Source organism: Phalacrocorax aristotelis, chromosome 6 (genome assembly GCF_949628215.1).
Source record: "Phalacrocorax aristotelis chromosome 6, bGulAri2.1, whole genome shotgun sequence".
Lineage (NCBI taxonomy): Eukaryota > Metazoa > Chordata > Aves > Suliformes > Phalacrocoracidae > Phalacrocorax > Phalacrocorax aristotelis.
The window spans coordinates 61,520,266-61,545,858 of NC_134281.1; the positions used below are offsets into that span (position 1 = coordinate 61,520,266).

A 25,593-nucleotide genomic window follows, 5' to 3' on the forward strand; every position below is an offset into this window, starting at 1 on the left:
GGCGGGGGGAGAGCCGTGCGTGAGGGGAGCCGGGACGCTGCGGGGCGCCCCCGCGCCCGGGCGCAGCTCGTCCCCACTCCCCCGCGGGGGACCCGGCGGCAGGTCAGCGACGGGGAAAGAGGGAACCGGGGGGGGGGGGGTCCGTCCCCGCTCCCCGCTCCCCGCTCCCCGCGTCGTCGGGCCCTGGGGAGCGGAGGCGAGGGGCGGCAGCTCCTCCCCGGGAAACCCGCCGGCCTCGCCGTGTCCTGCCGCCCACCGGGGCCGCGGGGAGCCACCCGCGGGTCGGGGACACCTGGCGGAGCTGGGTCCTGCGGGGGCGGGCCCTGCCCTGGCTCCCCGGGGAACGGGACGAGCGGGAGGAAGGCGGTCACGCTTTAGCAGAGGTGTGTGTATCAATCTTTGAACGTTTGCCTTCGCTGAGACCTTTCTACTTGAATGTCTTACGGTCTATTCACAAAATGGGTGTTACTTTTATATGTCAGATTAAATTTCTGAAGTGCATTATCAGTTCCTACAACATCTTACGTTTTACTGCACTGTATTAACATACCTGGCCCTTTCTGCCCTTGGTTTTGGCTCCGTTGCTGTTAGATTGACAGGAGGGGATGGCGGCGGCGGCACCCTCACGTCCAGGCTCCCCGAGGTGCTGGGTGTTGCGTGCCCATCGGTGGCGCGGCACATGGGGCTCTTGGGGCACTGGAGGTGGCTGGCCGCAGCGCCAGAATGCCATCCCCATCCCGCTTCCAGCAAAGCTGGCTCCTTCAGAACTGGCCTTACAATCGTCCACCTAAAACCCTGACCACGTTCAGGCCCCCGAAAGTGAGGAACAGCGCACTAGCACTGGTATGGTTGCCCTGCCAGGCTGTGGTTTCTCAGTCGCTCGCGAGATGCTTCCTAGAACAGATCAAGTTAATGCCTTGATGTTTCATCCTCCTTCGTTACGTCGTCACTAGGTTCTCCCAACGACAATTTATTCTTAATACTCTGTCATTGGAAAATCTCCTATGCCAGAAAGTTTTGTGTTTCCTCTTGAAGCTTATAATTTACACATCTTTCTGTCACCAGCATTCTTGCTACTTCCAGTCTCTTACTGCACGTTGCCTCTGACATTTTTTTGAGGACCTTCCTACTAGAATGAATGAATACACCTAAACTGCATCCTAGTAGAAAGGAAAAAATCTGCCCAAGAGAGGAAACGGAAGCGTTTCAGGTAGGTGGTGAAAAAGGACAGGTATTCTCACAGTGTAGAGAAGAGGAATTCAACACAGCGCCCTTACAGTTATTTACATTTTAGGAGATGTGGTTCAGCCCCCAAAGTGTCGGTGGGAAGACACCAGTGATCTTTGTGATCCTCCTTCAATCCAAAGCAGAACAAACAGGACAAAATGCTGAGTATTTGTTAGAATTTTAGATCCCCGCAAGGCATTAGAAGGAAAAATGTATTAATCCAGGTGAGGTAGCGTGCTTATAGTAATATACAATTCTGTATAATTCTCTATTAATTCTAGTACCAGAACCGCATATTCTTAGAGCTAGCTCAGTTATTTTTTGCATGTCGGCATATCGAGCCACACATGTAATAAATTACCGTCAGATTCTGTGGTTACAAGAGAAAAGTTATGTGCCGTTTAGGTGACAAACCACATCTCGCAGCCCGTCAAGTGCAGTATTTAAGGGCTATTGATTTCCATTTAACTGATTTTCTTACTTATTCTTTGTAATCTTCTTAATTGCCATGATGGTGTTGCAGAGTGAGGTGATTGCAGCCTAGGTGCAACGGAAAGATGTCAAAGAATAGATAACAATTTAGAGCGTAGATAAGCTTTATGAGCGCTATAAAATTATTCTTAAAAGATTTTTGGTAGAAAATTTAAACCCTTAGATGTAATTTTGGGAGAAATATGTTCTTTCTTGAATCTGAAAGAGGGTTAAAACGTGAAAATGTTTTCAGAGAAAAACAGAAGAGAAGTGAATGAGGTTATTTTTCGAACCAACTGTGACCCACAGTGGTTTGTTCTTTCCGTCGGCTTCCGTGTTCCCCATTAGTCTTCACGACAGTTATAGTGAAAAGAAAGCCTAAGCACTGTGACATTCATTATGTTCCGTCCCTGCTACATCAACGTTGGCAGATTAGGCCATGTTTAAATAGTAGGTCTTGCTCTCTGTGTGCGCACAGGTGGGCCGCTGTGTGTTTTGGGGCAGAGCGGGGGAGGGCTGGGTGCTCTGGGGAGGACAGCACACTCCTTGGGCCACCACAGCTCACCGGGAGCTCGCAGCAGAAGTGCTTCACCGTCTTCAGCCTATAGGCACTGTAAGGAAACGTGACTGTAAATGGGATGTTCTTTGGCTGTCTTGAAATCGTGCTGGGTTTTTCCTAGCATATTCCTCAACATCACCAAAAGCAAGAGACTCCTCTCTGTAGGAAGGGGTCATTTCACTGGGAATAACTAATGTGCTGTAAGGAAGAGTACGCTTTTGCTGTTGGTCTCCGTGTATCTCAGGGACATTCTCTTGGGTTAAACTACTTTGTTTCTAGCTTCACACGGATGTTGATGCCTTCTAAAACTTCTTTCTCCAGCACAGAAGTGAATATTGCAAAATAATGGTTGTCTTAAAAGCCATCGCCCACTGCCTTCTCTGTGACTGTAATTGATTTGATTTATGGTGGTGCCTATTTCATCCTTATCTCATTTCTGGTGCAGATCTATGTTTTCTAAGAGTTTTCTATTGTGTGATTAATACTGGGAAGAAAAGTGAGCTATACTGCTTCAGTGACGTGAACCCGTGTGAAAAAAGGTGTCTTAAAAATGGAAACCAGTGGAATGATCTGCTAGGTGAAATGTTAATGGGCTTCTTTTTGCAGTTTTAAAGGGAGAGACATATATGAACGCATACATACAGACAAAATAAATGACAGTATTTCTTTCCATGATTCTATCTTCGGGAAGCGTAGTGTACCATTTGCTACTACGAGGGATAGCTTACAGCTTCACGGAGCTCCCCCGAGTTCTGCTGTCTAAGGTTTTGCAGGATGAAGCCGAGGCTTTTGCTGTGCCCCACCAAGCTCTCTGGGCTAGGGAATGGCCCAGTGCCCATTGATTCTTTCTTTGAGATGCCCAAAAATTAGGGAGGGCAGACAACAGTAAGAGAAATTTTATACAAAAGAGCATAGTTCAGTACTCATTAGCCATTCTGTAGCCAAAAGCCTACAGAAACATCAGATTACTAATTGTTTTCTGCTGAGAACGTGAAGAAGGCTCTTCAGCTGAGCCGGGCAAAGCTGGAGTGGCTGGGTGCGGCTGCACTGTGCGGCCTTGCACAGCTCCAGAAGCAGGAGTCCAGAACAGGACTGTGATGTGGCTGCAGATTGGAGGCGTATTTGTTGATGTATCTATTCTGAAGGTTGAATTTGTACAGTTTCCAGTGAAAAGTTCCTTACATTTGTAAACAGAATGCATACTAATTGGAGTTGCTACCAGAAACGCCAACGTGAGAGATTAAAACTTCTAGGAGTGTGTTAGGAATAAAGTTAGCGTTAAGGTTAGAGTTAGGGATTTAAAGGATTAAATGACCTGACTGCTGTTTGAAAGAGGCGACTGCTGATTTGGGAAGGGCGCTGTAGCTGGTCGGAGCTTACACCTCTCTTTTGCTGCAGGGGTTTATCCCCTTTTCATTCATACAGTTAGCGCTGAGAGATAAAAATGTAAACCATCAAAATTGCATCCTGTTCTCCAGGATCATGAAGATAAGAGCAAGTTTGAACAAAAGCAAGACTATAACCTGTGTTGTCTTTTACTTTAGGGATGATCCCTCATAAATAAATATAATCCTTCTGCCAGAACTTGGTTTATGGAAACAAGGGATATTTTTGTATTTAAGGGAGTTGGATAATAAAAGAAAAGCTCAGGCCCTTACCTAGGAAACCAGGAAAATTAAACCTCTTTTGTGCTCCAAAAGTGAATTGCGGGTGGGTACAAAGAAGATAAGCAGAGTAACATGCCATACGAAATTCCTAACTATCACCTTTTCACAGTCTTTCCAGTCAGGCAAATTCTAGGCCAGTTGATTGCCTCCCCCTTTTGCAGTAATATGTAGTTTACAATGTAGGATTGTCAAATCTTTATGGGTGGCGAGGCCAGATTCAAGCTGCTACTGGTCGCATTTGAAGCTGCTTCTCTTCTGGTAGCTGCTCGTCTCTCTGCTCCCAGTAGCCGTTCCTTCCCTTCCCGTCGCCTGCTCCTACACCCTCCTCCCTTTCTGCTTCTGGCATTGCTTCCTGCTCCTCTCTAGGTTTCTCTGGGAGAGAACATAGAGGCGTATGGTGGTTTTCTTCGGTTTTAGGACTTGGCTGCCAGGTTTCATAAAATTAGGGTTAGGACTGGGTTAGGACTGGGTTAAGTCAGGGTTTTGGAATACACAGTGTAAAGATAGTAGGTTATTGTAGGATGTTGAAATAGGAGAAGGTTTGGAAATGAAATTATCAGAAACTCTACTGTGGATCTGACAGTCCCCCCGGAAGCTTGAAGGGGCCTGGGCCGGAAAACCCATTACCTCTTACAGTTTTATACTATAGTATAAAAAAGCCCTTGTGTTTCCATAACCTGTATATGAGAGGTTATATATGGGGTTTAGTTACAGTCTGGGACATTTTCTTTTGGTTTTGAATTTGGATTTTGTAGAGTCTGCAGAGATTGCTGTTGATAGAAGCCAGTACCTGATGAAGTCTCTGCCTGTAGGCTTTCATGTCACCTATAACAATAAGAAAAGGGAAAAGATTTGGCACAGGGTTAGGGCTGAGGATTTTGAAGTCTTAAGAAACCAGATTGTTCCTGGACCCTGCTGACCTGTGGAGACAGTAATTAGCTTGACAGAAACCTGTGCCTGGAGCTATACCCATCCTATAGCAACTAGTAGACTATCTGTTTAGGAGGTGGGTATGACAGTTAGGTTTAGGCTGAAGGTTTTAGCAAAGAGTTCAGGGGGAGCTTTCTACAAGTTCCCCCAAAGTTAAGTGTGTTGGCAGAAACCATTGACTAACATTATCTATGAGGCTTGTGCTAGTTAATTCAAGTTATAGTTGGTGTTCGAGTAATGGTGTTAGATTACTTTGAGAATCCTAACTCTCCTAAACCCTGAGTAACGCTCAACTCTGCAAGACTGCCAAAGGTGAGTAGCAGGGAGGTGTTAACAGAATCTGATGTACTGTTCTGCAATTTCCTGTAGAAATCGGTGCCCTTCCTAAAAATAAAACTACTATTAGCAATGAGTTTAACACTGATACTTGCACTCTAAATTGTCACAGTTTCCACTTGCATTTTGAACCTGTGGGAAACAAGGAGATAAGAAGGAGGTAGGCATTGACAGAAGCCAGCGCCTTATACCAATTGACAGAAACTAATGCCTTTTTCTCCTGTAAGCTGAGAATAAGTCTAGTGTTAGGCAGAGGGTTTAAGGCTTAGGAAAATAAAGCATCAACAGGTAAATTAATTTCTCTTAAATGCAAAAATCTTGGCAGGAAGCTTTGTGCTAATGCAGTTAGCAGCCAAAGCCTTTCGTCATTTTCTTTCTCAAGAGAAAATAATATTCCTACACCAGATGGAGAAATAAGCTAAGGGTCTGTGCTTTGTTTTACAGTTGGAAATCATTCTCTATATCTGAACAAGGCTTTTGTTACGTCGGAGCTTAGGTTTTTCAATACAATGTGTCTGCATCCCTGAGTAATGTTCTGTTCTACAGGGTCCCCTGCAGGTAGGCGTAGGAACAATACAAATGAACACCAGAGACTGATATTGTCTTAGATTACATCTGTAGGTTCCTGTGTATCAGTTACAAGTTAGCGTTGGACTCTGCAGAGGCTACAGAGGTGAGAACAGGGCAGATGCTGCTAGAAGCCTTATATTGTCTTCTCCTCGGTCAACCTCTGTAGGAATACTTGCCCTAGGAGCGTGTCGTTAGTGTTTAAAACAGGTTGTTAAGGCTAGGGTTTTAGAAATGGATGACTAAGTATAAAGAGCATACCGTATGGTAGAATCTCCAGTGTTCCCAGAATTTGTAAGACTCAGTTCATATGAATAGAAGCTGCTGGCTTTTCCTCTAGTAATGGATCCTGTAGTTATTAATAATGCGAGAGTTAGAATTGGAGGTAGGTATAGGAATTTGGGATTACTGTTTGGGAATCTTTAGACTGAATCTAGTAAATAAAATAACTGGGGACTGTTCTATGGCCCTGAGGTGTCTGATTTGAATAGGGCTGAGATTAGATTTACTATCTAGAGTCCAATTTAGTGCTAGTCTCTGGAAGGTTCTTAGAGGGAGGAAAGAGACCAGTGATGCTGCAGGCTGGTGCCTTCTGTTCTCTTTCATCAATGATTAATTCAGCCTTTCAGATTAAGACTAGGGAAAGTGTCAAGACCCCAGTTCACCACCAGTTTTTACAGATCTGAAGTGTTAGGAAGGTTGCTGTCAAAAGAGGAGAGGTTTGGGTGAGGACTCAACAACTTAATCGATAGACAACCCAGTTATTTGGATCTAGAGATTCAAAGTGGTCTGCTATCATTGGGATCCCGTATATGATTTTCAGTTTACTTTTTCATCTGCCAAGCCTGTATACAGTTGTTGTTAAGGTTACGCTACAAAAGGTGACTTCAGGAGGCCGGGTTATTGCTGGGGAACACAAAGCAGCTTATTGCTATCAGTGGCCAATGCCTTGTTTTCAGGACGGGGTATAGTGAGGGTTAGGGATAAGATTAGGGTAGAAAAGAATATTTTCAAGACCCACACTTCTAGCCAGATTCTACACAGCTTGCAGGAATAGGATATTGCATGGAATAATTCTTTTCAATAATCATATGTATGCATATAAAATTAGGGGTTGGGGTGGAGTTAGGAGGTATCATTTGGGAAATGAAAACTGGAGCATGCCGGAGAATTGTTGTGTTCTGCACAGCTCATTGAGGTAAGAGCAGCTCTGATGTCTCATGGGCTATTGTCTTAGTTCAGGTGTGGTGTAAGTGTTGCCAACAGACCACACCTAAGGTTACAACTTCAAACAGTTTGTACAGACCTTGCTGCAGTGAAAGTAATGCTTAGGACTGGGGTTATGTTTAGTGCTTATTAGGCAATAAAAGCGCAAAAGTCTTGCTTTCCTCAGACACTGCAGGTCTTGCTGGTGTTAGGAGAACACGTCCTCTTTTGTTTTGTTGTAAGCGCTGATCACCTAGCTGTGTATCACAGTTGGCCTTGAGAAGAATTCACTTGGAGAGCCTGAACTGTCAGCTGATTTCGTGTGAGCCACAGAGATAGTGTTAGGGGCCAGTCTCTTAGTTTCATGTTTGCTGTGGTTATTGGTCTGATTAACGTTGTGGTTTAGGAAAAGAAGGATGAAGAACCCTCTCCCTGTGGATCCTCTGCATCAAAGGGAGAGGAAAGAAACTGGTGTTATCAGAAGCTAATGCATTATTTTCAGTTTTTCTGTTGGTTTTGTTTACTTAGTCATAATGGAGGTCAGGGTGGTTTGGAGAAAAACTTGCTTATTGCTTGATTCTGACCTGTCTGTGCAGACAAGATGAGGGCATGTGTTCTCTCCTTGAGTCCCCTACCCGCTTTGCCAATTTGACGCACTCCTCGTGTCACATCTTCCTTCACGTGTTCTACACCCCAACCCTCCTTTTTATCGGTGTGCATCTATATTGTTATATGAGAGAAAAAGTAACTGACTGCATTTACATAAAGCCTTGCCACAGTTAAGAACAATTTTTTCATTAACTTTGTTCTTCCATTGGTAGATGTAGTCTGACAAATCTGTAACTCTCTGTGAAGTCCCTCCTTTCTTGCTTTACACACAGAAGTCAGCACTGCTCTGATGCTGAGGCAGATGACCTTGAGCAGCCACAGCGTATTCTGTGACGGGGACGTGAGTTTCTCTGTGGATCCATAGGATCCCACCTCTGTGAATGGAAGATTTGGTGACTGGAATTGTTCTGGGAATGTGCTCTGTCTTTGACCTCAGGTTAAAAGAGAATGTTAAAATTCTGTCACCCTGTGCAGCTCATTGAAGAAAAGCAGCACTCACTATCCCTCCTGGTCTCATTGGCTTTGTTGGATCTCTAATCATGACTGCCTTGTAGAATAGTCTGAAGTTCCTGCACCTTCCTCGGTAGAGAGAATAATATTGCTGAAATAGCATTTTACAGCAAATAAACAGCACAACGTTTTCATCCTGTTCAGCAAGCGGCAGGAAGTATCAAGTATCACGTAGCATTGCCAGCTCAGCTTGGTAATTCGGCTGAAGTTTTTGGGGCTTATTTTAGCCAAACTCCCTAATCTTTCAAGGTCCACCTACTGGCACTTTATAGCACGGCCCAGTGTAATTGATACAGCAACCCACCGTTCCTTTTTCATTTGCATGGATTTCTTCTCGGGATCATAACCTGTTGTAATCATAATTATACTTAATTCAAGAGAAAAAAAAATAGGTGAGCAATTGGTGTGATGTGTAATATGTCCCTAAAACATGACATATTAAGTATACCAGAGTTTCCCTCTTTTAAGACAACTAAAAATGAGACATACGTGTTTGATGTAGGGATTAGTTTCTCAGTTTCTATCTGGTTTGTAGATATTGCCATTATGCACCAGAACTGTCAAAAATCTGCATTTTGATTGCCATTTCTGCATTTAATCCGTGGCTAACAAAAACTTACCTTTAATTATAAGTTTGTCATGGTTTTGCAACACAACACTTTCAAATGTTTGCCTTTAATTGCGGGTATCTAATTGGTTCCTTCATTCGTTTGTTTTTACGATTTATCTGAGACTTCCTTTTGCTTCAGACCAGTTGAAACAGATCCGTGGGCTGGGGGAACTAACAGGGGACGGTTTGGACAGGCTCAGTTGCTCTTATTGCCAACTGTTTATCTTATTATCAGGCAGAGTCTCTCTGACCCGTTCTGCTTTCATCAGTTTTCTTGAAGCAGTGGGCCAACATCTACATACCACAGTCCAGTTTTAATTACGCCTTGTGACAAATTAAGAACGCAGATGTTTAGCTGTAGAAGGCCTCTTAGGGTCCCTGTTCTGTATTGTTTTGTGGCATTGTTTTGTACTGGGGGAGTCCTGGCGGCCTGTATAATACACAAGGAGGCAGTGCAGGCACAGACTAATGGTCTGCATGTGTCACACACTTGTAGCGTGTTTATTAGTTTCTGGCAACACTGCTGCTACCACCCTCGCAGTTCCTTTAACTGGGGGAAATTAAGACAGGGAGAGAACGAAGAAGGTGACTAGCTAACAGCAAATTCATTTATGCCTAGTCATGACAGTCTTCTACTTCCTCTTCCTATGAGTAGACACCTCGCAGCTGAATCAATTGTTGAAGTACTTTGGAGTAGAATAAACGTTTAACCTGTTCTATCAGAAAGAGCACTGAGAAAACAAAGGTAACGTTCCAGGGAGGCCTTCTGCCTCCGGTAGCTGTCTGCCTCATGCCTGTCATCTCACTTGCCCAAGTTTGAGAAGAGGAGGGCCAAAACATAATGTGCATATAAATAAATAAAAGAAAACATACATTAACAGTTTATCATTCAATAAATATTTAAGTCTCATTATATTTCACTCATATTCCTCCAAAATAACACATTCCATCAAAGGACTCACAGGATTTGTCAAATGATAACCACCTTGGAACATGAGAGTGCTGGCAGACTTGTTCAAATATTTCTCATTATCCACCTCAGTTTGCAAAATAATGGCCATTTTAAGAGTACTGGCTGACGAGAACTGATTCACAAGCATTATCATGCCACGTAATAATTCTTCATTAGACATAATTCTATATTTATCACTGAAAAAGAAAAGAAACCCCTTTGAGGAAAGTGGTTGAGTTATGTCTAGTAGCTTTAAAACTGAGATATGGCAAAGCTTTTAATTTGATTTAGTGCCTTTTAATTGTTTAAGATTTGAAAAATCTGTTTAGGGCTGACCATGGCCCTTTTGCAGTGTGGGGCAGCCTTCGGTACATAAGCCCTGTCAAAGCCTTGGGGACCAGTCCCAGGAGTCTGGTGGGCTGTGTGTGTTAAGAGCAGCTCCCAGAGGCGTCGAGTAGTTCATGTGACAGGGAATAATGAAACAAGGATTGCACTAAAACCGCCAAATCGCCTTGAGCTGCCTGTCCATGGACATGGATTTCTGCAGAGCACGCAATTCCTCTCTCAAAGGCAGCGTATTTGCACGTCTTTGTGCATTTGCATGGATGTTGAAAAGGCGAGTCTCTTGAAAATGTTATTTTAATCATTGTTTACTGTAATAAAATGTGAATACTTGCACCTGATATTAGGACAAACGGGAGAATATAGCAGGTCTGTGAGAATCACAAAAGAATAAGCCAGTGCAGGACAGCAGAACATCTCTGCATACACTATATTTCCCATAACTATTTCCTAACTTTCCTATTTGATGCTATCTTGACACTGTCATTCGCCTTTATGCTCTATAATGTGTGTTACACTGAATGTTCAGTATGTTGATTGCTACTTCATTCAGTCTTAGCGGAATTAATCTCCCTTTAACACTTTGAAAACCATATCAAACGGGTGCTCACAAAGCTTCTGTATGTCTGCAGTCTGTAATAACCTCAACTGCCCTTATTTTCTTCTCTTTTTTTTCCAGAAAATGATTATTTTTCAGTCAATACCATGAAAATTATTAACTTTATCAGAAAAAAGTCAAGTTTTTCTTTCAAAATGTATCTTCAAAGCAGCAGTGGGTGTCCAGGCCCTGCTGTCTGCCAGGCACATTGCCCAAACTGTAAAATAATTAGATTCATTTGTAGCCAGGCTGGACTGAAGCAAAAAGTAATGAGGTCTACTAGAGTAGTGATAGCTGCGGAAGATGAAAACAGTAAACTGGAGGAAGTTATAATAGATTCCTAGAAACAAAATGTAAAACTCTAGATTAAAATCTTCCTTAATTTATTAATATTCATTTCATGACGTACTATAAAATAGGCAATAAAAAGATAGGAATATGAAAGTTCATATTTGGATTCTTAGTTAAAGAAATGCGAGTTCCATTACATTGCTTCTCCCACTATGTATTATTTTATGAGTTATGTGATCCTGACACTCAAGATTACAGTACTAGGCTACTGATTATTAAGTTATCATAGTAATAAGTAAATTTTATACTAGATAAAAATCTTCATTAGCTGCTGATGAGTCCAGAATTCAATTCTTTCAGTATTTAATTTGTTCTGGCAATTTTCACATCAATTATGAGGATGTAAATATTTTGCTTATTTATATACTGAAAGTTCTATAGGCGTGATGAAAAAAAAATTGATGAATTTATACAGAATGCCTTGAGATTAGATTTGCTAAAGCAAAACGTCGATCAGAATAAAATCTGAACATTCCAAAATGCAGTACTGTCAGATGCCTATAAACAAGTTGCAAAATTTGTGAACTACGGTGGGCAAAATAACGACTGTTGAAATATGCTTATTTATTTGTACTGCTTTCAGACATTGAAACCAGAGATTGCTTGTCTGTGCCAGGTGCAGTATTCGTGTAGATTCTCAGCCTCTGGAGAAATCAAGATTCAGGTATGTTTATAGCATCTACAGTGTATGTTTGCAGGTTCTGAAGTGCAGGAGGCAATGTATATTTTATGCTAAGGATTAACCTATTGCATCCAGATTGATGCCAGATGATGACTGCAGTCATTTTCCAAAATGTATTAGATGGTTCAGTCTTCTAATCCTCTACTGAATTATAATCAGATATGAGAGTGGGACTGAGAAATGGAGAGAAAAAATACGTATTTGACTCCAAATATTGATTGTTTAGCCACCTTGCTATCATCCCCAGATTGCTCAAAATCCTTCAATCCTCCTAAAGATAGACCTTAAGGATCACCACATTTGCAGGCAACAGCCTTTTCTAAATTGGGCTTTGTTATGCCAGTGGGATTTTATACATCTGTTTTTATTTTTAGGTATGTAAAAAGCTCAAAATTCATCCCAGATAGCAATCTCATCTTTTACTTTCCCCTAGGTAAGAACATCCTACCTATCTTAACCATAAATACTGTTTCTATTTTTTATTTATACCTGCATCTGCAAGCCAGCTATGACTCTGATCCTCCTAGCATTTTGACAGGTGCTTAATTTTTAAGTAAGTATACCTCTGTACCCTGTTGGGGCACGTGTGCATATATATATATATATCTGTCTCTTTTATATATATATGTCATCTCTCCAACTACTGCAAGGTAGCTAGTAATTTCTAAAATTGTTGTGTGTAGGCAGTGGTTTTTATATACTAAGAGTAGAATCAGTATGTATTTCTTGGGCATCTGGATGGTGGCTAAGACCCAGATAAACTGGACTGATGTTACTATTATTTTGAGTTGGAGAAGAGTTGAAGTGGATAAAAAAAAGAAAAAAAGAAAAAAAAAAGGATAATTAGCTCACTGTAGATGCTCTTCTGTGGGACCCAAAATCATAGAATCATAGAATCATAAAGGCTGGAAAAGACCTTCTAGGACCAAGTCTAACCCGCAACCCAACACCCCCAGGCCTCCTAAACCATGTCCCAAAGTGCCACGTCTACACATCTTTTAAACCCCCCCAGGGGCGGTGACTCCCCCACCTCTCTGGACAGCCTGTGCCAGGGCCTGACCCCTCTGGCAGTAAACAAATTTTTCTTTATATCCAGTCTAAACCTCCCCTGATGCAACTTGAAGCCATTTGCTCTCATCCTATCACTAGGAACTTGGGAGCAGAGTCCAGCCCCCCCCTCACTCCAGCCCCTCTCAGGCAGCTGCAGAGAGCGAGAAGGGCTCCCCTCAGCCTCCTCTTCTCCAGGCTAAACCCCCTCAGCTGCTCCCCAGCACACTTGTGCTCCAGACCCTGCGCCAGCTCTGTTGAAAAACCTGGAAAGACGTATAGGAAGAGGGGAGTGAGAAAGGGTTATTTGCAATGCTCTGCCTTGGGAGAGAAGAACCACTAAATGCAAATGGACATTCAGTCTCCATCATTCAGTGATGCCCAGGGAAAGACTCACAGAATCACAGAATCCCAGGTTGGAAGGGACCTCAGGGATCACCTAGTCCAACTTTTCTGGGAAGAGCCCAGCCTAGACAAGACGGCCCAGCACCCTGTCCAGACGGCTCTTGAAGGTGTCCAATGTGGCCAAGCCAACCCCTTCCCTGGGGAGATTATTCCCATGGTGACTGTCCTCACTGTGAAAAATTTCCCTCATGAAATACTGATGCTAAAACCAGGTAGAACAATCTCAGATGGTGAGATAAGCACCAGTCTTGCAGTTTTAACTTTTGAAATAATCCCTTAAGTTCCTACAGACTCATGATAAATTGCATCTAACCGAATAGGATCAGAATTTCCCGCATTTTAAGACACAGACAAATTTCTTCATGAATATAAGCGAGCATAACTACTGACTCCAGTGAACTCATGTCAGATTATTAGAGCTCTGCATTTGGCCTTTTTGCCTTTGGAGCCTGAAGTGAATGTTTTGTGAATGACAGTGTTGCAAGAAAGATGCATTTTGACAGGAATGAGAAAAATGAACAGGCAGCTGGAAATACCTGGGCATGGTATGTTCCTTGGCAGGCTTCACAAGCGGTAGAGCTGCTGACTTCAGTTGCCTGTGGGTCTGTCACTTTGTTCATCTCTGTCAGGGTTGATTTTTCAGAACTACTTTGTCTCCAAGGCGTCATTTCCCCGATGGCTTACCTTAGCCTGTAAGGAATTTACATGTTATTATCTGCTTTGAATATGTCTTAAATTCCCAATAAAACTCTGGAGCTGTTTCTTTCAAAGTAATGGCAAAGAGATGGTAGCTTGTTGCCTGTTATTAATTTAGAAACATAATTTTTGGTAGTATATCTTTATGGTATGTTTCTGTAACTCCCTGGACTTACTGGTTTTGAGAAAAAATAGTTTAGAAAGACCAATGAAATTACCCTACAAAGTGAAGCTGCTAATTTATTTAATATTAGTTGCCCTTACACTGTTCGTCACGGTGTGAAATTTAATCTAATACTGCATTGAGAAAGAGAAACACAATGTTTTAAAAACTGCGGTGGTTGAGAGAGCAATAGTACACTGTCACAGTAGATATTCATAAAATTTCAGACACCTACATTTATCAGACGATTAAAAACTGGAATGAAAGAGTGCACAGTTTGATTTCAAACATGCCAAGCTAGTGCAGCCTACTAACTTTGAAACCTGACCACAAGTTTGCCTTACCCACTTTTTCTGTTGAATTGCCAGCTGTGGGAGCCGCAGGAATGGGCTGCAGGCATGGGAATGCTGCTGCTGCTGTCCCCTCAACAGGGAGTTTCCCTGTTCCTGACTTCCCCTCCCCAAAGGCAGAACGGTCTGGCCTGTAGAACAGTGGCTTCTTTCTGTGCAGAAGACAGCAGGAAGAAATGCAGGAGTTATTTTTTTTTCCTGAAAAATTCCCCTTAAAAATAGATGTTTAGTGCTTTGCTTCCTCTCTCGCTTGCTAGGTGTCTCACTTTAAAACAATGTGTTCATCCTCATTTGTTAAAAGCTTGCTGCTTTTATTTAATCAGGTTAGAACTGTGTATTCTGAGAGTCATAATTTGGTAGGTAACTCAGATCCAAGTTTTTCATTAATTTGTTTGGAAAAATTCTAAGTGTCAAGGTCTATGCCAAACCTATGTTTGGGGAGTTTGGGGAAAAAAAAAAACCCAAAAACCAAAAAAACCAGCAAACTCTCTTAATACCAGTAAAGGCCATTTCATGGGAAAAAGATGACCTGTCTCAAAAAACAAACTGCCCTGCTGTTCCTCCTCCATTAAAGCATTGTTGCCTGCAAAAGAAATATGCTCTTATATCCATCCAGCAAATATCTGAGCGTGAAATTAAAAAGTCTCATTTAAAGTGAAAAGAGCAGAGATCAGTGAAGTCTGCTTGATTAAGCACATGTTGAAGGAAAGCTTTGTAGAGCTCCACATATGAGAGCTTCTAAGGATTCTCCACTGTTGTGGTACTGCCAGGAAACACAACCAGGGAAGGCTGGGCAGTGCAGAACATCCTGCTGCCCTGTGAAAGCAAGCAGGCTAAACTCAGCAGCCATATAATTTTAGAGTTAACAATTAACAGCTGAGCACCATCTTTCAGCCATGGTGTGATGGGAAGTGTGTTGTGCCACTTGTTTGATCACAGCTTGTTTCGTGCTAAGTTTTATAAACAGGTGAAAATAGGCCTGATGAGGGATTTATTCAGTTCAGGTGAACTTTTCCAAAGGGAGGGGATGGTGGGGCTTCTCTGAAATTAGTTCCTGAGTGTTACTGGCCATGCTCAGCTGGCAAAGCTTCTGCAGCTCAGTACAAGCAGCTGGGGAGTTTGCAGAGGTCCTGGGAAATTCTTGTGAGAGGTGGGGAGTAGCCATGTAGCTACATATGAAGGGACAAGGGAAGTATCCTTAGGCTTTAAAAAGGAACGCTGAGCTTATAGCAATCTAAGGAATGAAAACTGCTGGACCTGGGAGCAGGATTTGGATGTACATGTACTGAGAGTAGGGAGGAGATTACTTACAAAAGGTATTTGAACCTGTCTCTTTCAACAGATTTGTATTTCATCTATTTGAAAAGCTACCTTGTTCCAGTTTGGGTTCTACTAAAACCTAGTTTAGGAACTGAAAACTTTAACTGCTTTTGAAGTGCTAAGTCTAAGGAAAACGTGCAGATGGTTCTGCCTAAAAGTCCTGACTTGCTTACTGCCCTGTCAGACAGGGTTATAAAAGCAGATTTTCTAAGGCAAATATGTTGATTCTTGTGGTGAAGCTAAGGTGGAACTGTCTCTTTGCCTGCTTGTTAACATATGGATGTTGGTGAATTTAATTATGAGGAATTATGGAGTCATGTGATAAACTTCACTTATCATGTGTCCTTCATGATTTCACCTGCATTTGCCTCTTCAGCCAGCCTCCTACAACGTGGCTGTAACATTCCAAACCTTTGAGCAGTTGCAGCCAGCTGACTGCTTCTTTCTTTAAAGGAAGCACCACAAAAATGTACCTTTCCCACTTTCCCCACACCAGCTATGGAGTTTCGTCTCACAGTTATGCTAACCTGGAGCCCAGAAGGGCAATAGTCCATTTTTGACCAATGTTGAATTGCTTTGAGACAGTCTGTTAGAGCAAGAAACAAGCAGTGAAAGCTTGAACTAGGAGACTGATATAATTAAAAAGGGGAAATTACACTGAATTAATGAGTCCTGAGATGCCAGACCTTAAAGTCTAACATTCCTACGTAAAATAAAACAGATCTGGTTGCCTTTGAAATCAACCAATGAATACAACTTTTCAGTTATATATTTCTCTCTTTCCAAAGTCTGCAGAATGAGACTCATCAGACTACGGCAGTCTGTTTTGCAATCACAGTAATTTTAAAATATAACTCAATTTAAGTGTCTTACGTTGATGAATATATCTAAAAATGATATATGTTTGTTCTAAAAGAACATACAACTGTGTGGTTTACCATGAAGTTTTTATCACTGTTGTGGGCTGAGACAAAGACAGGGTAACAGGGAACGCAAACGCCGCGCGCACAAGCAGAGCAAGCCAAGGAACCCATCCCCTCCTCCCCACGGGCAGGGGGGGCTCAGCCATCCCCAGGGCAGCAGGGCTCCATCACGCCGAACGGTGCCTGGGGAAGGCAAACGCCATCCCTGCCAGCGTCCCCCCTTCCTCCTCCTCCCCCGGCTCCGTGTGCTGGGCATGAGGCCGTGTGGTGTGGGACAGCCCTGGGGGCAGTGGGGGTCACTGTCCCGGCCGTGTCCCCCCAGCCCCTTGTGCCCCCCAGCCCCTCGCTGGTGGGGTGGGGTGAGGGGCAGGAAAGGCCTTGGCTCTGTGCAAGCCCCGCTCAGCAGGAGCGAAACCACCCCTGGGTTATCAGCGCTGCTCCCAGCACAGATCCAGGACACAGCCCCATCCTGGCTGCTGCGGGGAAAACTAACTCTATCCCAGCTGAAACCAGCACACAAGCCCATTTTCACCATTAATTCCTCAATCAGTTAACGAGTTCCACCTAAGAAACCCCCAAAGACACAAGAGGGCAGGTGGCACTAGTCCAGGGCCCAGAGCCCAGGCCTAGCCAAAGGCAGCTACGGCTGCCCGCTGGGGTCTGCCTCGTGTCCCCTGGAGCTGGGGGAAGCTGGCGGAGCTGCTTTCACTGTCCTGGAGGGACTCAGGCTCTATTCAGGAGGGCTGCCTCAGCCCCAGCCCGCCTCTGCTGCTGGCAGCTTGTCCCCATCCTCCCAGCTGCCTCACCTTGACAACATGAGGTGGGTCTCCAGTTTTATTAAAGAAATTGAATCATAAATATGGAAAAGGGCAGGAGAAATCGTAAGCTGTAGGTTTTGGGTTATATTTGGTTATAGGGGGAGCCTTGCTGAAAGTTACTCACAGATGTTTTTCTCCCAGGCTTGGTTCTATCCATCCTAATCATACAACAAAAAGAGAAACCAATTTCCATTGCCTGTCTCACCCATTCCCTTCTCCATTGATATCTACAAGTTCTATTTAGCTCTCAGGAGAGTCTTATGAACAGGAACTAAAAGTTTTCCTAGGAAATTTCGGAGCTCACGTTTGCACCAGGTGTCTGTGGCAAGGTGCTGGCGGCGGGGGCTGCAGGGCGGCCCCTGTGAGGGGAGGCCTGTGGGGCTGGGCACAGCCAGCTCCACCAGCCCCACGCAGGCCATGGCCCAGCCCCTCGGAGAAAGCTGGCGGTGCCTCTGTGAGAGCGTATTTAAGAAAGGGCAAAATGCCACGAAAGTGGTGAATAGTGAGGAAAAAAGTGTGAGAAACAGCCCTGTGACCCCCAGGGTTGGAGAAGGAGGGGGAGGAGGAGGCGCTCCAGGTGCAAGAGTGGGTGTTTCCCCTCACCAGTGCAGTTGGATACTTGGTTCTTTGCAGGCACTGCTTTTACCAGTCACTTTGCTAATATATTAGAAAGAAAACGCCAGAGGGTCTTTGCCAGCATCCCTGCAAAGTGCTAAGGTGGCAATATCAGAGAAAGCCCCTGCCTCTTTACTAAAGCACTGGCCTTTGGCAGACTGCCCCAGAGCTCTGCTTCCACCTCCGTCCATGTAAATCTCCAGCACAAAACACTCCTGCACATGTTCCTCTTATAACCCGACCCTCAGTCTCCCTCTCATGAACCATCCACCCGTACTCATCTCCTCTGTGGGTGGTGGCGTCAGCTTTTTGAGATGCCGGGGAGAAGTAAATTACAAGTTTAATTCTGACGTTTCAAACATGGGTTTCCTTGCAGATATTACTGTGTGCATGCACCTGCGTGCTCACATGAACACGTGAAGTTTGGAGTTTGTGGTAGCTGATTGTTCAGTAGAGGAATGCACAAAAAAGGAATCTGGAGTGAACTTCTAGAAAAGGATCACACATAAACCTTTTCTCAGTATAAATTGTTAAATTCTCCATGGGAGAAAAAAAAAAAAGAAAATTAATTTTCTCTCAGGAAGGCTTATTATTTCAAATAGAGAGATTGAATTCAACTTTTTAAACTAGAGTGAAGAAAGAAATCTATAATATCAACAATGTATTTTTGGACAGCAGATTAAGTAATGATATTTCCATGACCTGAACTATAGATACCATACAACTTCCCATTGCATATAAACACTTAAGTTTTTATTTTTAAATCAATGTTGTCTTTTTTCACGAGATAAAATGTTAACACCATCTTGATAAGCAAATTCTGTGATCTAATGTTATGAGGGTAATCACTAGCTGGTCCAATTATGGCACATTTCTTAGCTAGACCACAAGTAAACTACAACTTCTGGGTTTTTTTTCAGATGTGCCAAAGTGGATACCAGGTGTCCAAAACATTAGCCTACTGTTGTGTAAACTGGAAAACCATCTGAAAGTCTGGTGGGGAGAAAAGGTCAGCCTGCTGTAAAGAAGCTTGCTTGTGAGTACCTTGATATTTATTGTTTCCATAACTAATAATTAAATAATCAGGTTAGTGTTTTCTATGTTTATTTTTCTAACTATAAGGCATACTTTCAGCTGAAGATCAGACTTCTAAGGAAGTTTTCTTTTTCAGTACCACCTGAGAGCATAATTTACTGTGAAATACCAGCTTGTTATGAGTATATTCAAAATATATAATTTGATAACATCGTTTTTTAAACCCAAATTCTAGCTGGTGGCACAGCTGCATGTATGCAAGCAAACTGTAACATTCACAGCTGTTTAACAAGCTTATGTACCAAGACAGGTTGTTGCTTTTCTCATTAATAACTTTGTACACTGACACTGTCTTGATGCTAGTTACCTCACCTAGAACTGCTGTTTAATTTTTATGGTAGAGACTGGGATCAACTGCCATTTGTTTTGTTTTCCTATGTTTGACATCTGTGTGGTCTTCAAACAAAGATTTGACCTGTGTTTTGAAGGTTAAGGAACGCCCCATTAATGGTTTTTTAATGATAGCCCACTAGAATTCCTGCAGAAACTGTTACATATAGTTACATATAATATCCTCAATTTATCCATTTTGAATGAAATAATTAGAAACTGTTTATTTCTAATGTTAATTCTTAATGAAGCAGAAAGTGAGCATAATGGAGTTGGGTCCATACATCATACATCTCCTCTGTTGGAGACATAACCAATCTTTCTATACAGTTCCAAACATGGGCTATTCATTTCAATGTAAAAGTAACAAGTTTCACTAGAAATTAAATGGAGATCGTTGTCCTATGCTTTTTGCTTAAAAGTTATTACATTTTTATCTTCCAAATTCTACGTAATATCTGTTCACTGATGTGTATAGCATCCTTGTAGAAATTATCTGCATCAGCTCTTCTTCAGCTTAAAGCTGTGTATCTTTATCTGTTTGGCACTCTGTTTATCCTTGTGGGAGATATGGGGTCTGCCATCTATGCTTGCCTGTCAAATCCTCTCAGCCACTACTCATATGCGCTTGCCAGAGACATCTTATGTGCTGTGCCCTGGTGAGGCTCACTCCTCCTCTGCTCTAGGCAGGCTGCCAACGTCTGCCTCTATCCCAGCTAAAGATCTGCCTCGACGGCTCTGGATTGTTTACTGGTCAATCTCTATTAATACTACCACTTCACATCATCTCACTAATCCAAAAATCAGCATTACTTAAATAAAACACAATCAAAACCTAATAGCACACCACCCTTAAGATGCTAGATGCAAAAGCAAGTCAAGAAAAAACCATCAACTTAAGGAAAGAAACCCACAGAAATAGCTACAAATAGAATTTACCAATGTTCTGATAAAAGAAATATGAAATCAGCTTAGCAGGATAAGTATTCACCCCCTCAAAATGACATTTCTAATGGCCAAATGTTAGTTTGATTCGTGCTGATGTGAATCTTCAGCAATTCTACTGTTTTCACAGATAGCCGCTCTGGATTTGCCCTGCTGCAGCCAAGATCAGCATGTGGCCTTTGAACTCCATTCTCTTGCTTAAAAGCAGCTGATAGGAAGTATGTAGTTATTTTATTCTATGCTTTACAACCTTCTATTAACTCTTTTGTCTTTTGGGGAAATTTATTCCTTGGATATCACTTAAGTTACTACTACTCCTTTTCTTGGTAATTAAGATTTACATCTAGCAAGGGAAATAAGCAGTGTGCCGAAACAACACTGAACAATACTGATGGCGTTTTCTTAAATGTTTAACTTTATAGGCTCGAGAGTACATATGTTGCTCTCTCTAGTGTTTCCCTGACATTCCTCTTGGTCTAGCACAACACTACCCAGCCTTTTACCCTCCGCAGAGGTATCTACTGAAGCTGACGGACAGCTCTGCCACTGAAGAAGCCATTAGTTAAAAAAAAAAAAAGCCTCCATCTGGGACCACTTTGCTATTTTCAGTTTTCCAACTCTTCACTAGAATCAGAAAGACTCAGTTGCAAGAAAGAAGTTTCCTTCTCTTGTTGAAATTCAGAAACGTATAAGTCAGCATCACTGTGGTTCTAAACTCAGCTTTCTGCTTGAGGAGCTGCACTGTGGTCACTTGTTCTCTGTAACTACCAGAGAATTCAGGAAAGCTGTTAAGATCAAATTATGCCTTTTCAAGGGCAGGCAGCTCACATGGTAATGTGCTGAGCCACCACCAAGGAATGCTCTGGATTCTATTAATACAGGGGCAATTTTGTAGCATTTTCTCTAAATATGTAGCCTTACAAAAAAAGCCTTATTTTCATGTAGCTAACGCAGTGGAAAATGTGGCTAGGGACTTACTAGTTAAGCATAGTAACTTTGTCTTGAATAAAACGAGGATGATTGTAAAGCTTATAATTTAGGAATTAGCAGTTAGATCATAAAGTAGGCTACTGGTAAACACTAAGTATTAAGGATTACAATAATTCATATTTCTTTGTTACTGACACCAAGAGACCAATTCACTAACTGCAGTATGTCGGTGTAAAATGGTTAGACCAGGATTCAGTTTTGCATGTGTTCATGAACTGGGTATTCATTTACATCTTCCGTTTTTCTAAAATGGGTCTTTCTTACGTGAATGTGTGACAAACGTGGGAAAAAGGATGTAATGTCATATTACTTTTAAGGTAGAAACACCTAACAAGCTCTTGAAGAAAGCAGACGAGGTAAGTGTGTTTCAGGTCATAGTAAATGTTTTGACAGAAAGCTTCCGAACTGGTTTCTCAACAGCTTTCTCTCACATAAAGGCATACACAAATTCTTTTACATATACTGATGTATTTTAGATAAGCTGGGAGGAGTATTAAATTTCTTAACTGCTTATTATACCAATATGTCTTTTCCAAGGCTAGTCAAAACTAGAAAGTGTTTGTAGTAAATCTGCAGTCAGTATGAGGGGTTTCAAACTTTCATCTAGAAAAACATAGTTCCCATTGGCAATCCAAATTCTGTGGTGCTCACCAGAACTGTGAGCTGGGAGACCTGCTCTGTGTTAAATACCAACCCTCGCCTGCTGCACACACCCAGAGTTACGGGGTGATTTTGCTGTGAAAAGGTGGCAGAACACTTAAGCCTTTGTAAAGAGACTGTGTTTCTCAGACTGAATATACTACTTTAAATATGCACATAACATGTTGGGATCTAAATGGTTACCAAAAATTTAAGAGGTCTTGGAATTACTCTGGATAATTTTCTGTGCACTATACTTCAGTACTCAGATTCTGACAATAAGACAAATACTAGGAGTCACATGAAGAAGTTATCACTAAGTTTAAAGTTAAAAATAGGAAATACTTTTTCACATATTGCATCTCGAAATGGTAGCATTTGTAGCTGCACTATTTTGAATGCTAAATGTACGAATAGATTCAAAAAACAATTAAGCATATTAATGCAAAATATTTTTGTCAGTAGCTTTCAAATGTGGTGGTGAAGATGCTTCCACTCTAGAACATCTTCAATAGCAGAGCTCTAGAAGCGGGACAGTGCACTGGGAGATGCTCTTACCTCCCTGTAAGCTGCTTCTCCTGGCCACTCTCTGGGATGGGATACTGGGTTAGAGGGATCTTGGATCTGACACAGTGTAGTGGTGCTTATTTTTGTGAATGCTACAAAAGCATCCGAGTGCTTTCTAAAGATACTAGAAAATGAATTTGCATGATCCAGCTGTTTCAGTGATCATACAGTATTTAAATTGTAAGTCTTAAGCTGTTCTGCCTCTGGCTATTGTATGCTTCCTCAACAGACAGGAAATCTTCTCTAGTTCCTGAGTAGACACAAGAAGGTCCTGGGAGTAGATAGAGTTTCAGAATGGAAAAAACTGAGAATTACCAATTCAAACAATCAGTTTCCTGTCTTTCAGGAGCCTCGTGCCTTGCTGTATAATACAATATAAACATGAGCTCTGTTTTCTTTTAACATTTTCATTTCAGTTCATAGTAAAATCAGTCTCCTTATTAATAAAAAATCCAATTGAAATTAAGTTAACGCATTGCTTTGGAAGTGAGTTTTATGCCAGTGCCAAAAATGGATCCAAGCCGTGTGCTATGCTTTTTTTTTGTTCCATTACATTATTTAAAGAACTAGTAGCACATCGTTTGTTTTAACCACAAAGTCCAATGTGTAAAATTGATGTTACAGAAACTGACAGAAATGAGTTATTTCTAAACTGGAGTTTCAGTCGATGGCCAGTTCTCCCATGTCGCGTGCTGTGCCGGCTGCTCCAGGAGACCACTGGAGCCAGCAGCGTAGCTGCAGGGAGCCTCGAAGCAAAGTCCTGCTGGTGGCCCTGGGCTGGGGTGTTGCTAAGAGGAGTCCTACCAATTCCGATAGCCAGGCTGCTGGAGGAATTGGCAGTACAAGATCGCTGGCACTGCCTGGGCCAGGAATCAGGAGTGCAGCATTTTTCAGCTGATTTCCTATGGAAGGGCTACACGGTCGTGCTACATATCTATGTGTCCATGGGATGGATTTTGGTGAATTGCTCCTGTCCCTGGGAACGATGACCTCAGGCTCTACAGGCAGCTCTAGAACCCAAAGCCATAACAGGACATACTGAGGTTGCTGCAGGCAGAGGAGGGAGGCCGTTCTTAGCAGCTGGCTGAAGGGGAGATGTTTTCTGCGTTCTGAAACCTGAACTTAAAAAAAACCACTTGGACTTTCAGTAGTCGTAACTCCCATCAGTCCGCCCTGAGAAGCTTCTGTGAGGAGTTCAAACTCCTCCTCCTCATCTCTCTCTCCTATCCTGGGAGCGGGAGTTTCTCCTCCCTCATTCTTCACTCTTTCCTAACCTTGTCTAGAGAGACTTCCCCACAGGGACAATCCAGCTTTAACAGCTTGCTCTCTGTGTGTGAACTTCTTGTGGCTGTTTTAGTGGCTTGTGCTCGTCAGTGCCAGAGCAACATGAAGTATCTGCTTTCTCCAAAAACTGGAGGTGGGACTGGAAATGGGATAAGCCATCTCGGGCTTTAAAATTTAAAAACCTGTTAGAGGATTTGATGTGTTTGCATTCCTTTGCAGATACAGTTAAGTATCAGAAGTAGATGATGGTTAGGAGCTATCTATGCTTGGGAGATTCTTTTAGTAGGACTTACCCCGCTACTAAACATTTTTCTTAAATTGTACAGTTTTCTTTGTATTCAGGGCTTTATACGCTTAAGAGGTTTTATTCTCCATTCAATGTTCCTTTCACAAATTTTTCCACAGTTTGTATTGTGTGAGATTTACACTGCAAATGCTGGAGCCGTGCCAAGGCAGTTGCTTCTTTTCTTTAAAAAGAACGCTTCTATCTTTGGGGGTTTTGGTGTTTTTTGTTTTTTTTTTTTAAATCAAATGACTTCGACATATTCAGGCTGTCACTAAAAGCGCTAAGCACCCCTAGGACTATAATACTTGCCCAGACAAATGCACATTCCTGTCTGTAAAGACCTAGCCGGAATGTCTAGCATCAGAATTTCACATTTTGTGCAGTCAATTCTATTTCACATACTAAGCCACAAACCCATTATAGTTGAAAACAGCTGAAAGTCTGTTTTAAATTAGGTGACGCAAATACAGTAGTAACAGAAACCACAGAAAAAGCACAGATGTGCAGGATATATGTACATGCAAGGCAACCAGAGCGAGAGGCAGGTATCAGTAAAATGCTTTCTGAAGGATGAAGCCACAGTTTTTAGCAAACAGTATGAATGGATAAAGGAATATCTGAACAAAACTGAACAAACTGAACAAAAAGGCAGTGCAGTGTCTTACGTTTCCCATTTACAGAAGTTCTACCAAATACGAAAGCAAGGGGAACAGGTAGTCCCAGAATGTCTTCTATGAAGGCATGCTATATTAAAGCTAGGGTGTCCTCCTTTAAATGTACAACTGGAAGAGACAGTACAATATGAACTGCCAAAGAAGGCAAGCCTTGCAAAGACTCGTGAGAGACATGATCATTTACCACAAATAAAGCAGGAGAAAAAAATGATGGCGTAGGCACAAAATTACACTACTGCATTTTATACTGTAAATCTAACTCCTTAAGAGAGCAAGGTGACTGCCCGCATCAGTCTCACTCTTAAGAACAGAAATATGTGGTATGGATCTAGCTTTAATGTAAAAACAGACTCAAATGGCTGACAATGTTATTTTTTAATAGAAGTAGTATATTCTTTAAGTAAGATTAGGATTGATGTTGTGATTTGATGTAAAAAAAAAAAAACACACAATTTTCTTTGCATGATGATGCTAAATCCATACCAGCAAATTAGTGGATTAAAAGAATTCACTCATCTTTTAATACAGAAGTGCATGAAATTATTAGATTATTAATATAAATAATTAATTTATTTTAATATTGGCTGTATTTGAAGTGATTTCTTGTTGTCCAGCTCAATTCTAACCACCTATGGTTCTAGCCATAGGACATTATTCCATTTGTTCAAGGACAAAGGAAGTTATTCATAGCAGGTTGCTGTCTGCAGAATCTACACATCTGCTGTGGTTTCAGATTTTTTAGGACAAGAAAAATTGCCCTGTTGAGGTGATAAAGCCTTGATTTATAATAAGGAAGTTCAGTAATTCAGGAGGAGCTGGCAGAAAGAGT

General features: G+C 42.1%; 1 long non-coding RNA gene across 1 annotated transcript; it reads left to right on the plus strand.

Annotated features, from left to right (window-relative positions):
• The first annotated feature begins 11 nt into the window (after positions 1-11).
• LOC142059423 (uncharacterized) lies at positions 12-23,268 on the plus strand. The gene is made up of 5 exons (XR_012661338.1): positions 12-102; positions 11,519-11,599; positions 18,875-18,963; positions 20,455-20,542; positions 20,747-23,268. It is a non-coding gene; the product is annotated as an uncharacterized LOC142059423 (long non-coding RNA).
• Positions 23,269-25,593: the final 2,325 nt, after the last annotated feature.